The 15216-nt window shown below is 49.4% G+C and overlaps 1 long non-coding RNA gene across 1 annotated transcript; it reads left to right on the forward strand.

Moving 5' to 3' along the window:
• The first annotated feature begins 31 nt into the window (after positions 1 to 31).
• Positions 32 to 12038, forward strand: LOC311439270. The gene is made up of 3 exons (XR_014694633.1): positions 32 to 282; positions 5679 to 5763; positions 11233 to 12038. It is a non-coding gene; the product is annotated as an uncharacterized lncRNA (long non-coding RNA).
• The last annotated feature ends 3178 nt before the right edge of the window (positions 12039 to 15216 follow it).

The raw sequence follows: 15216 nt of genomic DNA on the forward strand, positions 1-15216 counted from the left end.
CTCCTGTGCTGTTAGCAGCCGCTTCCCGGTCTCACGCTCGCTGGGATTTGCCCAAATCCACCTCTAAGAGAAAGCAGCAGCAGCTGAGGATGCGAGGTATTGCTGGCATCTGTCCTGCCGGGGTGCGTGGGCACCTCCATCCCGCAGGAGAATCCCGCAGCAGGGGGAGGCAGCGTCAGCAGGGAGAGGGATTTGGGTTTCACCAGGCCCCAGAAAATGCAGCAGGGGGAACGTTGTTTGTTTGGTGCCGTGCTCCGTGAGTCCTGTCACTTGCAGAAACAGGTTTGGATCCGCTTGGTTTTGTTTTGTTTCCTTTTTCCCAAAGTTTGATGAAGATGCGGTATTGGCCAATGCAAAACTTGATGCATTTGGGCCAAATTTGGTTGGATTAATAAAGGGAGGTGCATTCTTCCCTCTGAAGCACTGATATGATTAATTCTGGCACTTTCAAAATGAAGCATCTGGCTTCTTCAAGCCTGGGTCACAGAGATGGTGCTGATGGCAGCACTGGGGTGGGAGGGCTGCCGTCCCTCTGCAGTTGCTTTTAAGTCTGCCTTTCTGGGCCAGTCTTTACCAAGATGCCTCTGCCAGAGGGTTTCCTATAGCCCAGGGAGCCGGGTGCTCCTTTTGGAGGAGGGAGATGCCAGTTTAGATCCAGGCACCGAAGTAGCAGGCTGCATCTGCCGTATGCTAGGGGAATGGGCGAGCTCTGGAGCTGTTGGATGCAAGGGTGAGTGCCACTGCTTCTGCTCTGTCTCACAGTGTGCTCCCTTTGACACTTCTGCCTTTTGCTGTCTAAAAGGACTGAGGATGCAATTACCTTGATTCCCATTTTCCTAGTAATTAAAAAATGTATATACTTGGGTTTTTGATCGTCTAGGAAGGACCTTCGTTTTCCTCTTATGCTTCTGGTATGTCCACCAAGGCCCACACGCTATAACGAGTGCCCAAGAAACACTTGTTTGCTGCTCCCAGCATACCTGCAGCATGTTGCACAGGGATCAGAAGGTAAAGCCTGCTTCTTCCCATGTCGATTTGCTCGGAAGGGCGCAGGCCAGTGGTTTCCCTCTGGGTGCCTTAGGCTGCCCGAGATAGCAGTCATTGGGAGGGCCCGGGGGAGCTCGCTTTCAGGCAAGGTGTGCAGCACTCGGCATACAGGCAGTATTTACAACTACCTATTTCGGTCTCTTCTTGGAGCATTTCTGCTGCCCCGTACCTACTCATCTTCTACCGTTTCAGCTGTCTGACATGTCCTTCGTTTCCTGTGATAAACTCCTGCCTGACACCTGTTGCTGTTGAGCATTTGCAGTGTTCCTCTGCTGAAGGTTGGGTGGCTGCAGTGTCAGCAGGAAAAGCTGTAAGCGTGTGTGTGCCATTTGGCAAGCACTGAGCTTTGAGACCGATTGCAGCGGCTTGGAGCTGTGCCATGGTACAACCACCTACTTTGTTTAGCTGATAAGTGGGAAGTGATCCTATTATCCAAAGTCACAAGGCGCACAGGGAATGCCATGGAGAAGCTTGTTGAAACCACACAAAGGAGGGTCAGTGAGCTACAGAACCAGTATGTGAGTACGGTGTTTTTTCCTGCACCAAGCTGAAGCTGTGAATCCTGTTGCCAGGGGGACTACCTAAGGCCAAGAACATAACAAGATGTAGAAAGGAATCAAACATTTAGGCAGTTATCGGAGTTACTGTAATTTGTAACAAATTGGGAAGGAATATAATCCATTTCACCACAATAAGCTGTTCTTGAGGTGATAGAGACTAGTTGCATCTTTCCACATCAAGATGCTGCAAAGGTTCTTGTGCTCTCATAGACGTGGGATTTGGGGTTGTAAGAGAGATTTCTGCCTTGGCCAGACTGCTTGTCTGCTTTGATTCTCCCACGTTTCACCACAGGCTTAAAGTAACAAGCTGGGGATCTGCTGCCAGCAAATTCTCTCAAGATCTCAGCTTCAGGCTACGATGCTGACTGCGTGCACCAAGGCACCAAATTCTTCCACCAGTGGTTTGGCTTTGTCAGTGCAAGGTCCTTTCAACACAGAAAAGCGAAACCTGTTCCTACCTGAGGCACTTGCAGCTACGTGGCACCCTGGCCAGCTGGGGAAGGAGTCTTGCCCAGTAAATGGTTGGGTCAGCATGTTCAGAGCTGTCTTGGTCGAACGAGGTCTTCTATGCACGCGTGGTTACGGGCACGTGGCTGTGCATTCTGCTGGATTTTGGCTAAGGCACCATAACAAGGGTGAGCCTTCCCAAAAACCTTTTGAGCCTGCATGTTGCCCTGTCCTTGGACGGGCAGGGGAGAGCACAGGAAGGTGAGCAGCGAACAGTGCCATGTGAATGGCACGAAGGCTGGGTTACAGCCACAAGTGAAGGGCTCTGGCTGGAGGGAGGCGATGGGCGTGCCGAAGGAAGGAGGATTTGTTTTCTGGCTCCTCCAAGCGCTGTGTAAGGCACTGGCACGCTGGGCTGTGCCTAGGCTATCAGTGGTGCAGGCTGAAGTCAAACAGCTTCAAAGGAGCAGGCAAGGGAATGGATATCTGAAAACACAAGGCTGCTGTGGTGGATTTGGTTGCGGGAAGCCTGAGAGAGTGCGTTTGCCCTTTACCTGCACGGGGGATGCTTGAGAAGGGCTGGGGGAAGCGTGCATGTGCCCTGGGGCGGGAGGGAGGGAGGGGAGGCACCAGCTGGTGTGCCGCATATAGCCTGTGGCTGACTTAGCACTTGTGCCCAGTCGCCCTGCCTCCCGTTCAAGGTTTTCTAATTCTGTCCCAGACGATGTCAGCGTCCCCCAGCAAGCGGTGGCGAGACATACAAGGCATTCCTCGAAGAGCTCGAGAGCATCTCCGTGCCCCCAGGAGGCTGCCCGGGGAGAAGCAGCTCCCTGAAGGAGGTGCTGGGCTACTCGGGGCCGCCTCTGGCTCACGTTCAGCCTCACAGAAACCTTCCCGACACTGCTGTTCTCGGGGGAAGAACTTGAGTTGCCCAAGAACTCTTTGCAGTTTGCTTTTCACTGTCCCATCAAACTCTGTTATATTTGGCCTTCGTGGCTGTACAAGGGTCCATTTGTAGATCACACAGCAGCTCTGATGTGCAAGCCCCTTGGCTAAACGCAGCCACGCTGTGCCTGGCTCCTGCTGGGCAAGGGCAGGACACGTGTATCAAACTCTGCCAGGCAGGACTCTTTACACAGGCCCTGAGGAGTGCTGTGTGATTTTAGATGTGGAGATTAAGTGCTGCGTGAGACACTAATCCTGGCACACTCTCTCACACAACATACGATAAAATCATGCTGGTGCTGCTCTGGACGATCAGGATTCCTGGCCCTGAACCCTGTGTGGGAGCTGCAGACACTCACTGCCTTTCCCTTCTTCCCTTTTCCTTGGAGCGTGCGGCAGAGGAGTTATGTTACTGCTCATTTAAATGAACCGAGTCTTTCTCAGATCCCCTTTCAGTAATCTACTAGGAGATGGAATGGCTTCAGCCTTGGAAAGGGCACTGAAAGATAGCTGATATAGGGCACAGAGTCCCTGTGTACCTGCATTGCCTGGAAAGTCTCAAAGTGACTTATGGGGCAACGACCTTTTTTCTTTCCCTTTTTTCTCCCTCTCCTTTTGGACATAATTTGATTTTGGGGAAATCTAGTGTTGTAATCTCGATCTTTCTTCTTTGGCCCTTAATAAGCTTCACGATGACTGGAGGTACGGACAGCCTTCAGGGTCTGCAGCTTAGAGATGCGAGCATCACTCTTTGATCATACTCGTGCTGTCCTCTTCATTGCCATCCTGCCTCTGCCAAGCACGCAGTCTGTGTTTGCTTAAATACTGCCAAACGTCCAGGCTCTCCAAAATGTGCTGGGTACACCAGCACGCCCTGATTTCTGACTGCATGCACGAGTCCTTGCTGTTTTAGAGTTGAGACAGCCCAGCAAGAACAAAGCTGTAGGAACTCATTTTTTTTCAGTTATTTCCATGTCTTGCAGTAAATGCTTTGGATTTATGGGATCTGTATGGGTTTCAGGTAATACTTACGCATTTTGGATCATATCCCTGAAGATGATGCTCTTCTGGGAGAGAAGACTATAGAAGTATGCTATCAGGGGATGGATTGTATTGCACATATCTCAGAAAGTCCTTTTAAGGGTCTAACTTCATTGTCAGGGCTTAATAAGCCCTGACAGAGATCCATGGAAGTATTGTGGACATAATCTGTGCCACGGTTGTCAGGCTGGACATGAATACAGTGCTTGGGAGCAGCTCCTTTCTCACAAATCACTTGGAGAGTTTCTGAGCATCCCGTGTGCCTCCTTAGCGTGTCTGTTGCTGCCTGGGAAGGATCTGTGGCAGAGAATCAGCATGGAGACATGGAGCTGATGTTTTGATAGGGAGCTTTTGAGATTTGAGGCTATTATTTTGTGTCTGGTGGCAGGGTGTTGCCTGCTGGCAGCCCGGCTGTAGCAGCCCCGTACAGCTGACGCTATGCCTTTTGGTCCAGCCTTCTGGCCACCACCATCCTCAGCCCGGTGTTGATGGACTTGCTTTCTCCCATAGCATCAGCAGGTGCTGTCTCATGGCACCTCTTACTCTGCTTACCCTGGGTCCCGTAGCGCTCTCGGTGGGAGAGGGGAGACTCAGCAACCCCTTGTGCTGCCACATGGGGGGACGGAGCACGCAGGGAGGTTTTCCTCTCAGCACTGCCACCGATTCCCTGGGCAAACCTGTCCAGGTCACTTAAAACTGTCTGTGGTGGAGCCTGGCCTTTTGTGTTGTGCGTGTAGCACCTCCTCCTTCCTTCTGCATGTGAAAACTGACCTCGGGAAGGCTCTGAAATCAGCACCTTGGAGCCGTGAGCCTCTTTTTGGGGAGCAAGAATGCATATGCGTGCAATGCCTCTTCTTCAGGATGTCAAGTCGCTCTGCTGGCTTTCTTTAAATAGCCTGCTGGTTCTGCACCCCTTATTTAGCTGTAGGGAGACGAGTGACACACAGGGATGCTCAAGAATGTCATTTTGCTTCTCGTGTGACCGATGAGATCAGAGGTTGTTAGCGGGAGATGTCCAGTGACCCTCCCCGAAAGTGCAGCTGGATGCAGGAGCTGGAAACCCAGCGGGGTGAGGCAGGGCGTCAGTGCCTGGGTGCTGAAGGACCAGGGGGACCCTCTGGCCACGGGGAGCTCCTCAACCACGACAAAACCTTCGTGTGACAGTGCTTGGCAGCCAGCACAAGCTGCCTCTGCCTCCACCGAGAGGCCTCAAGCATTGCAGTGAAAGCTGCTGTCCCCTATCAGGTATTCAGGGCTCTGGTGGCCCACCTGCAGGGTGCGGTATGAGCAAGGGTTCAACCTGAGCCCCTTGCGCTTGAATAGCTGGCCCTGAGGTGGTTTTTCCTGCTTGTTAAACTTCTGTCAAAGTCAGCCGCTTTGCAACATGAGATCGCTTTGGAGCTGCCAGCGAGCGGCTGCTGACATATTTTATGAAGACTGTTACCCCCAAAGGTAGCTCAGGAATGCCTGTTATTTGCATTACATACTTTTGTCCCAAACTCATCTCTCTCAAGCAGCTCCATTAACTCAATAAGGTTGCAACAGTTTGCTGCTGGGTGCTGTTTGCAGGTGTGCAGGTACAACTTCTATTTTTAACTCTTTCTCTTATGAGCTTATATCTTTTTTTTTTTTTCCTAGAGAAAATTCAGAAACAACAAGTGCAATGAGTGCTGACGCTGATTTGGATGAATGTTTGCAGAAAGACCAGTTTGAAGCGACCGTGGTAAGTGCAGCATAGAAGTTATTGTTTTTCTAGTTTTGGGGCCTCCAAAGTCAATGTGAGAGATCAGATCATGGAAGGTGATGCTGCCACAGGAGAGTTGCCTGACACAAACTCCAGCCCCACAACTTCTTAAAATCGGTTGTGCCACCCTTTTTGTTTAGCAGTGGTCACATTGGAATTATTTATCTGTTCATTTTGGCAAATGAATTTTAGTTTCTGGATTTGTCAAGGATGGGGAAAGGTAACTATTCTCAGTGTAAACTCTGGGCCATTTTGATTAGCCAGTAGACTACGTAGGAATTTATTTCCTGCAGATTCATCATTAGTTTTCAGCAAATATTGTGAAAAAAAAAAAAAAAAAAGGGTAAGGTGAATAGACTTGGCAAAAATTTTGCCAAAGAATATAAGGCATTTCAACTAAACTGAAGTGATTTAGAAATTCAAATGATTATTTTGTAGTATTTCTTTCATATTCATACAACAACATTGTCCATTAAGGAAGGAATTTAGTGGGTTTTTGCAAAACTCAAACAAGCTTCCATCTATTGTGTAGAGATGAAATGCTGGTTTCTGCTATGTATCTGCCTTTCCAGCAATAAATGGTACCTGTACCATCTCAAAGGAGCAGGAATGTTTTGCAACTAACGTGATGAAATGAAATGAAGGTAGTTTCAACATAAAGGAGCTTCCTCTAGCGTTGCAGTCTGAAATGCCTTGTGGCTTCAGGCTCCCTGGGAGAAAGATAGGATGGGGCCATGGGATCGTGTAACCTTTTGTCTCCAGGCATTGCATGCAGTGTTTCTGGCTGGCGGGGATTGGCTCCCCTTTATCTGTGACATATTTTGTTGCCGATTCTCTGTGGCAAGTGGAGTTGGGTCTGTTTCCTGGTAGATGTCTAAAATAAGCATTTTAGATAATGTTTGAATACTTTTAACTGGTAATAACATGAAGCCATATGTGCTGCAGTGAACTCAAGCCAATGCTTCTTTCAGAAAATATGAAATCATTTTGTTTGATTTGCCATTGTAAACGTTACGTACAGATGATGATTAGAGGCACTTGATTAATTCTTCTCTTATTGTGCTTACGTAAATTGGCAGGGGCAAAGGAGATGGCTTAGAATCAAATCACAACCTTTGGAAAACTTAGTATTTGTATAAAGGCCATGTAAAAAGAGGTGTTCTCCTAACTTATGCTTTGTTCCCTGCCATGAGTGTACAGGATTTCTTAGTGTGATAAAATCCTGTTGAAATAATGAAGGGTTCTGAGAATCAAGGCATCTGGAAATCTGTCTATTGCTAGGGGTGGAACTTGGATCCAACCTTTGTGTTGTCGGATGCATCTCCCAAGGGATGGGAAGCGATGTCATCTTGGCAACCTCCCGGCAGTTCCTCCCTTCTCTCTCTTCCCATGTTGAATGCCATTTTCACACAGCTTTTAGAGCATAGCTTAGGACTGGGGGGGACAGCTCTGTTTTTAATACCAGCATGGTTACTGTCCTGAGAGGTGTGAGGCTGCAGTGTTATGTTTGTGCCTGCTGTGTTTGACAGGAGTTAGAGTTGGGGAGTCTCTCTCTTCCCTTTGTGTTTTTTGTGATCTTAAATCAATTGAGACTCTAAGCCATCTTAAAATGCTGGCTGGGGCTTATGCTCTCGTGGAGCATCACTGTGGAGATGTCCCCAAGAAAGCTTCCAGCAGGGATGCATTCCCTGCTGGCTTTACTTGGCATCACCTTTCATTTATTTTGTCAACCTCTTCGGGTTCCCTTTTGTTGTCATTATGGAGGTGAGTTCATCTCCCCTTCTGAAAAGTTCCATTTCCACAGGGAGTTTTGTGTAGTGTTGTTCTTTAAATACTGTTACAATGGTGACTCTCAGCCTGCTGTGGGCCTTAACGTTTAATGCCAGTGTGCTGCTTGTTCTTGGCTGCACGTTTGCTCCTCTACCTGAGGGTGCTGAACACTGAAAAGCCTGTCTGGTTTAGCAGATCTTCTGCCTGCGTGCTAGAGCTAATAGCTGATGTCTCCCCAGTTCCTAATTATCTTGACAAGTGTGTTTTGTCCCACGGTCCTGTCCTTTCAAAGCGAAGGAGAAACCCAAAGCTGCAGCGTGGCTGTGAGTGCCTGCTCCCGCACTCTGTTCTCTGGGAGGAGAGCTGCTGCAGCTGGAGGTTAGACAGCTGAAGAAAAGAGTCCAGCAAGAAGTGATGGGAACGACTCTTGGGACAAGAAGACATCTGCCAGGGGGAACGTGGTGTTGGCAGCTGAGGGCTGCTCTTCTCCTCTGTGCACTCTGCTGCAGACCTGCTTTCCCTGTCATCCTTTGCTCAGTAATGAGGATGGTAATTGTTATTTATTGGCCAAGGAGTCACAAGTGATTTTCTGAGACTGATTCTGTCTTTTTCAGAAAGTGATGAATGTCTTCCCCCATTAGAAAAAAAAAAAAAGCAAAAGAAAAAAAAAAAAAGCAAGCAGCCTCCTTTCATGGATTTTTAAGTCAAGCATCTTCCAAATCAAGGTGTCTGAAATCACTTCACTTTGAAGCTGTGTTACCAGGGATGGGTTTCTGAAGAGGAAGCAGCAGCTGACTCTGCTCCTAACAAGGTCTCTGGGGCCACAAGATCGTGTAGTCTGCTGTACGCGTGTGCTGCGTGATTAGGGTTCAAATTAAGGGGAGAAAAAAAGTAATGGGAAACTACCATGCAGGGAGGATGAAAGCAAAGGCGTAAATATGGTCAGGCAGTCTGGTAGGTGGGTTTAAGGAACAGGGTAGAGCTCGAAAAATGTTTGAACAGGGTTGTGGTACCCAGCACACTGAAGTGGTGTCACTTGCAAAGCCTTGGATGTTGCACTGATGGGAAGGATTTAACTGGGCTCTGGCACACCTTTCCTCTCTGAGCTCTGGGGAACAGGGTGACCATGTCATGGGGCCTGAATTCCCATCCCAGTGCTGCCATGGGACAAACAACAAGTGCTGAACCCCTTTGGAAAGCAAAGATGGGGATTTTTTATCTTTTTATTTATTTCCAATGCAGTTTGGGAAGAACACAATTCAGCATGGCTTCCAGTTCTGCTTTAGGGTCAGAGGAGACTCCTGGTACGACTTCTGTTTGTGGTTTTTTTTTTTTGGCATGCATTCATGTGTTTCCACCTTCTGTGTGTTCCTGACAGATGAAGCTTTTCACCTTCCCAGGGCCACTACGAACTGCCAGTTGGATTTCTCTGTGTTGTCTTTTCTCCCAGCCCTAATTTCATGCCCACGCAAGACTCCCAGCCCTGTGTCATCTCTAAAGGTTACGTCCAGTGATTTAGCTGGAGCTGAAGCAAGCATGCCCAGCAGCTAGCTGGGGTGCCTGGGCTGCTGTGGAATAGATGGCCAAGACATCCCTGCTGTTTTTAATAGCTCCCTGACACTCTTGGCCAGCAAATGTGGCACATTTCATTGTAACTTGGTTTTCGTGCAGGCAGGTGACCTTTGCAGCAGTTAAGCAAAGCACCTCTCACCATCAACTTTCACAGTCCTTTTACAGAGCTGGTGGCAACTTCCTTGCTGCGGAGCTGTGCTCCCCTTGGGGTTCATCCAGGGCACGGGCTTGCACGTGGGCAGAGGACAGGGTCGTGTGATCTGCATCATAACTAATCCCAAGTCCCTGGGACCTGCCTTCACAGCTCACATCTCCTGCAGGCCTCCAGGGCCGGGCTGTGCAGGGTTGCCTGCCCAGCTTTCCCCGTCTAGCTGCACCGGCAGGCATGGTCAGAGAGGGAGAGGGGAGCTGTGCAATAGCGGGGGGCTGCGAGACGTGGGATGCTGCTCTCTTTTTCTCTGCATGGCTACTGCAAATCTGTCAAACACCCCACTGCCACGGCTGTGCCTCCTGGCTGCAAAGTACAGGGAGAAATCGGTGGCTTTTGAGCATTTGGAAAATGCTGTACAAAAGTTACTACTTCCCCTAGGACAAATGCGAAGAATTATTGCCAGATTCTAAGCTCTGACTGGGGGCCCTATGTTACATACCACACCAAGAAACAGTGAGAATCCCTGCCTCAGAGATGCTGTAAATTAATCTAAAAGAAATAGGAGAAAACTGAAGCAGAGAGCAGCCACATGACTTGCTGGAGCAGCCCCAGCTTCGCATTTGCAGACAGAGGACAGAGATTTGTCTGCTGAGCCCCAGTCCAAGGTGAGGCACGTTTATGGGAACATGCTCCCTCTCAGGAGCAGCTCTCAGCCATCTCCTCCAGCCCCTGTTCTTTAAGTTTCTTCCTTTTGGTTGAAATGAAGATTAAAGAATTGTCATCAGGGCATCACATAGAGGCTTTTCAGGCTCGAATCCAACCCTTAGGTCTGAACTTCCTAGGTGGACCCAAGCAGACAGAGGCTTTCTCCCAGTTCCTAATGGAGCTCCCCAGACTACTTCAGGAGTGGTGTGGGATTCCTGCTGCCTCTCCTGGCAGCTCAGGAGCTGTAGCAGGATGGCATGTGAAACTTCTGTTGTTTGCAGCTATTAAAGGCTTCAGCTTTGTCTGCATGGACACAGCATGAACCTTGTACAATAAAAAGCGTGTCTCAGTCAGTGCACAGATCTGGTACAACCACTATTCCTACTGCCCGTGTCCTGCAGCAGCTCCCGTTAGAGATGCAGAGGATTTGGGATTACTCAGAATGAGGAAGAATTAGGGAAGGAAGGCACAAAAGCATGGTAATTCACGTGCCCTGGCTTTAGATGTGAGCCAACCTGTGATCAAATCGTCTGCCTTATTATAAAGCACCTCATATTAAACCTTAGAGTGAGAAAAGCAAGGAGAGGATACTGGGCCACTTCTTTTCTTGCTGTGAGGAACATCTCTTTGTTTCCCCCTCACTGCTACCTCCTGTCACAAATCAGGACAGTGAGTGCTAACAGCTTCGCTCCTCCATTTTACAAGGCAGTAACTCAATACCTGGATTCATAAACCTCTCAGAGGACGGCTGGGTGGCTGCTGGTATGAATGAATTAGATTATTGCTGATGAAAACCAGGGAACTGAAACTATTGCTATTGTGAAAATAATGAGAGGGGGAAACATGCTTGTCTTATCTTAAATAGGATCCCAAATACCAGATCTGTGTGCTTCCCACAGCCACGGCTGTGAGTACTCATTTGGGATCCCTACAACAGGCTCAGTCTTTTCTGTATGCTCCTAAAACACAGTCAGCCTTGCTGGACAGGGATATTCCCCAGCTCTGGGGGGCGTGAACCCCTTGTAAATGCTCTGGGCTGTGGTCTGGTGGGGAGGTGAGCCCTGTTCTGGGTGATGGGCTTTGTCCTCTTTCCAGAGGGAGAAATGAGCTACAAATCCCTAATGAGGGTATCCTGGATGTGGGATGTGCTCTCAGCCAAAGTCTGTGACTTTCTTACGGTCTTTTAGGCTTTGTCTTCTGCAGTCTCACTCTCGTTTTTTGCTTATCAATTCCTTCCTCTCCACCACCAGGAGCATCCCTGAGACTGTGGAGATGTCAACACCTCAGTGGCAGAGAAAGTGCTCCAAAACAGCCCCAAATAAACCCTGGGAACGGGGCAAGCCCTGCAGCTAAGAGGTGCTCCGGGGGTCTCCGGCAACAAAGCTGCTTGGTGGTGCCGTGGTCTCCCCCTCGCTGGCAGGAGCACGCTGTAAGGAGAGGGCAGCTATAATAAAACTTGGCCAAGTGGCAGAAACATGATCGACCCCTCAATTAATCCGATCAGAGCCAACAGCCGCGATGTGGAACATTTGCTCCTGCCCCGTATGCAGCTGCGTGCCGCGGTGTAACTATTTATGGGCCAGGCTCCAACGGGATTTATGGAGGATGAAGCCCTAGCAGCAGATCGGGTTACTGTCTGAGATCACTGCAATGCTGCAGCAAACTGCAACGGTCGCAAAATGAGGGCTGCCTGATGCGGGTCCTGCCGGTGAGAAATTCCCTGGCCATGAGGAGATGGAGTGAAACAGCTCCTCTCCGGCACAGGTTTATTTTCTCTCCTTCAGGCTTTCGGAGCACCTCAGCGCCTTCTCTGCCTGGTTGTCTTCCTCACCACGAGGAAGCCAAGTTGTGCCCTATCATCCACACAAGCGGCTGGGTATGGATGGCAGGTTGGCCATTCACTACAGCGTCTGGTGGCCTTTTGGGGCAAATTTGTTGAATTTTCCCCTCTGGAAAGAGCAGAGGGGATGCAGAGCATCTGAGGGTGCAGGGCTGGCTGCAAGGTGTCCTGTCCGGCCTGGGGTGTTAAAAAGAAATGTCCCCCCCGGATTTGAGGGCGACATGAGAAAGGGTTTATTCATCTTCTCCCCTTCTGCTGGAACCTCGTAGCATCTAGATTACCCAAATATTGAGCAGCAGCCGAGAATCCCAGGCTTTGCGGGTGATGCAAAAGCAGGCTCTGCCTTAAGGCAGCAGCTGTATCGACAGCCACTTTGTCCTGTTTTCTCCCCAGCAGCTTCCAAGGGAGCGGTTTTGATTCTGAAGCAGCAGAAACCCCCCAGGATGTGACGACGGGATGGTCCCCTCCAGGTCTCAGAGCAGCTGCCCAGGTCTCGGTGCTCACCCTCTGCTTTCACAGGTCAGTGACACCCTTGGGTTGGTACCAGGATGGTGGGTGACGCTTGGCTCCAGACACCATAATTCTCACTCCAGAGCCACCAAGAAGCTCCCTGCCTTTGCCAGAGGGCTTCAGTGAGTGCACATGGGATATCAGTATGTTTGTGTCAAAGGGAGAGTGTTGGGTCTTTTTTCCAGCTTATGGACAAGGGGTATTTGGGAGCCATTCTGCTGCTGTGTCAATGATGGGAGAGTTCACCTGTTCTTTCCAAAAGGGAAAAACAAACACAAAACCAAACCATGCCTGTCATGTCTTAGTCACTGGGTTCCTTTAATTAATATAACAAGACTTACTTTTAAGGTCAGGCACAAACAGGTTTATTAGGTAGGCCTGAAATGTGATCAACCATTCAAAGTCAATTAAACTCCCCCTGACTCCTACGCTCAGCTGTTGCAGAAGGGCTGGGTCCTAAACTGCCCTAAACCAGCTTAATGCCATGGGCTTTGCTCTGCTCAGGCACTGGCTCCAGATCTGACCCACAGAGGTGATTTTTCCACAGCATCACTGCTACTGAGAGAAGCAAAGGTAATAAAGAGAAAAATAAAAATATTACCAAAAAAAAAAAAGAAAGAAAGAAAGAAAGAAAAAAAGCAGAAGGTATTAAATGTGTTATTTTGATTCGTTCAGGAAGAGAGTAGTCAATGAAGCAATGTGTTTTTTCAAGCCTCATTTTGAGGCTGTGCACCACTTCTGAGGGGTCTCCACATTTCTCAGTTCCCTCTCGCTCCTCACACTGTACGAATACGACCTCATCCCCATGGGCGTTTTGGTTTCTGTGACTTTCCCAGGGCTCTAGGTGAACTGAATCCCAGCTCTTTCAGGCATGATTTAGCAACTGAACTACAAGCCTCTTCTTTCTTGCTAGGTTTCCTGCAATATTCCTGGTGGTTTAGCAGCCTGCTGAATTAGCCCATTCTATCCATCATGACATTTCCTCTGATACCTGGAGAGTTCGTTGCATCTATCAGATATTTGCACTAAGCTACGGGTCACTGTGAAGCTTGCTTTGTGCTTGGATCAGGTCATGTTATTGGAGGTTTAAATTTAGATCAGGGTAAAAAGATTTTCTTTGGGAATTCTGCTTTGGATGGGCTTCTCTTTCTTTCTAAGGCTGTAGTCTTGGAGAAGTGTTTGTTCCTGGTAGCAAAGGAGGAGAGAAGGGGCTGTGCCCCCCTCAGATTCTCCATGCCCTGCTCCACTAGAGGGGGGACACACCCCCTGTATCCTGTTAAAAAGAATTCCTGTTGCTTTTAAAATCAGTTACCTCAGAGTAACTCCTTACTGGAGGCTCTGGCTGGACGTTTCGGGGTGGTGGTGTCTTCTTTGTGAGCACAATCTTGGTCACAGCCTTCCTTGGCCAAATCAGGAGGGGCTAGCTAGGAGTAACTTACCCTTTTCATGGCCCCTATTGGCCCCAGATCAGACATTTCTGTGTGTTCAAGCTGTTTTAAGAGCTGCCTGATGAAAAGACTTCATCTGTTCCTGCTTGTTGCATTATCGCAGCTTCAGGTCAAATGAGAAGCCCTGGGATGAGCAGGCAGGCCCTGGCAGGGTACAGCTGTGGAGATCCTGCTCCCCCCTCCATGCTGAGAGCTCCTGGGGCTCAGGGTGGCTCCAGCAAGCTTGTGCTGGCCTGGAAAGCACAGAGAGGTGGCTGCAGTGGAGAGGCAGAGCCCTTGGGGTGCTGCAGGAACCTCGCAGGGCTCTGCCCTCCTCGTGGCAGCCCCATGGATGTGGCTGCCCAGCTGCTGGGCTCGGCTGCCTTAAGCTAAGTGCATGCAAAGCTTCTGTGCAAACCCCAGGCAACTGGAGCCAGGTAGGGCATTGGCACAGACTTGCCAGCAGCAGTCGGGCTGCATTGCCACCTGCTGGGGGGGACAAACCCTTTCCGAAGCCACCTCCACCCAGGCTTGGATGAGGGCAGTCTCCAAGCCCGCTCCCCTGCCAGGAGCAAGGCTCCAGCTCATTGCCTCGGCCACGCAGTTCAGGCAGCTCTCCCCTTCTGCATTTACAGTTTGCTACCTTGTACTCTGCTTGATTTTGTCTTCAGGCACAGGATAGTGTTATAACTCTTGGGGGCTTGGTCTGGGTGCTGGCCTTCAGGTCAGGGCTTCCTTCCCTTGGTTGCTACAGTAAGAAAACCCCACTCAAATTTGGCCAAGTTGTTGCACTTTGGACAAAAAAAATAAAAATAAAAGAGGGGAAGGGGATAGGTGATACCATGGTGGGGATGCTGGAGAAAAGTGGAGTCTGGCTGGGTAACTCATGTATAAGAAGCTCTGTGCCAGTAATTTTCTGCCCTATGTAGCTGCATCTCCAGCAGCAGCTTTTTGGGGCCCCAAGCCTGCCCTGTACCCAAACTGAGTGTGGGAATGGGAGCTCAAAGAAAGATGGGCAGGGGGAACAGTAACAGATTTGTCCCCCTACACTGTCCCTGCCTTTGTCACCTCATACATCACTGAGCCTGCTGTCATTTCTTCAGAGCTGAAACCACAGCAGGGTTTTGTGGGGGCTGCACACCTGCAGATGCTGTTTGGCTGGCAGCATTTGGGACATTTTTCATCTTATTGGCAACAAAAATGGAGCTGGGTGGCAGCGTCTTCAAGTGTGGTTTTCATTTATTTCTTGGGAGTATGCAGCACTAGGTTTTTAAACCAAAACAGCACAATGAGTAACGTAATTTGTAGTTCTTAGTTGATGGTCACATGTGTATGCTTCTGACTACAAAGTCTATGCAACTATGGTTGTTGGAAAGAGAAAGCACCTGTGATAAAGCAGCTTTGGACTGCTGCAATACCAGGCTCAAAACTGTCTGAAGTGCCCCAGCAGCATTTAC

The sequence above is a fragment of the Aythya ferina genome, assembly GCF_964211825.1.
Source record: "Aythya ferina genome assembly, chromosome: 6".
Lineage (NCBI taxonomy): Eukaryota > Metazoa > Chordata > Aves > Anseriformes > Anatidae > Aythya > Aythya ferina.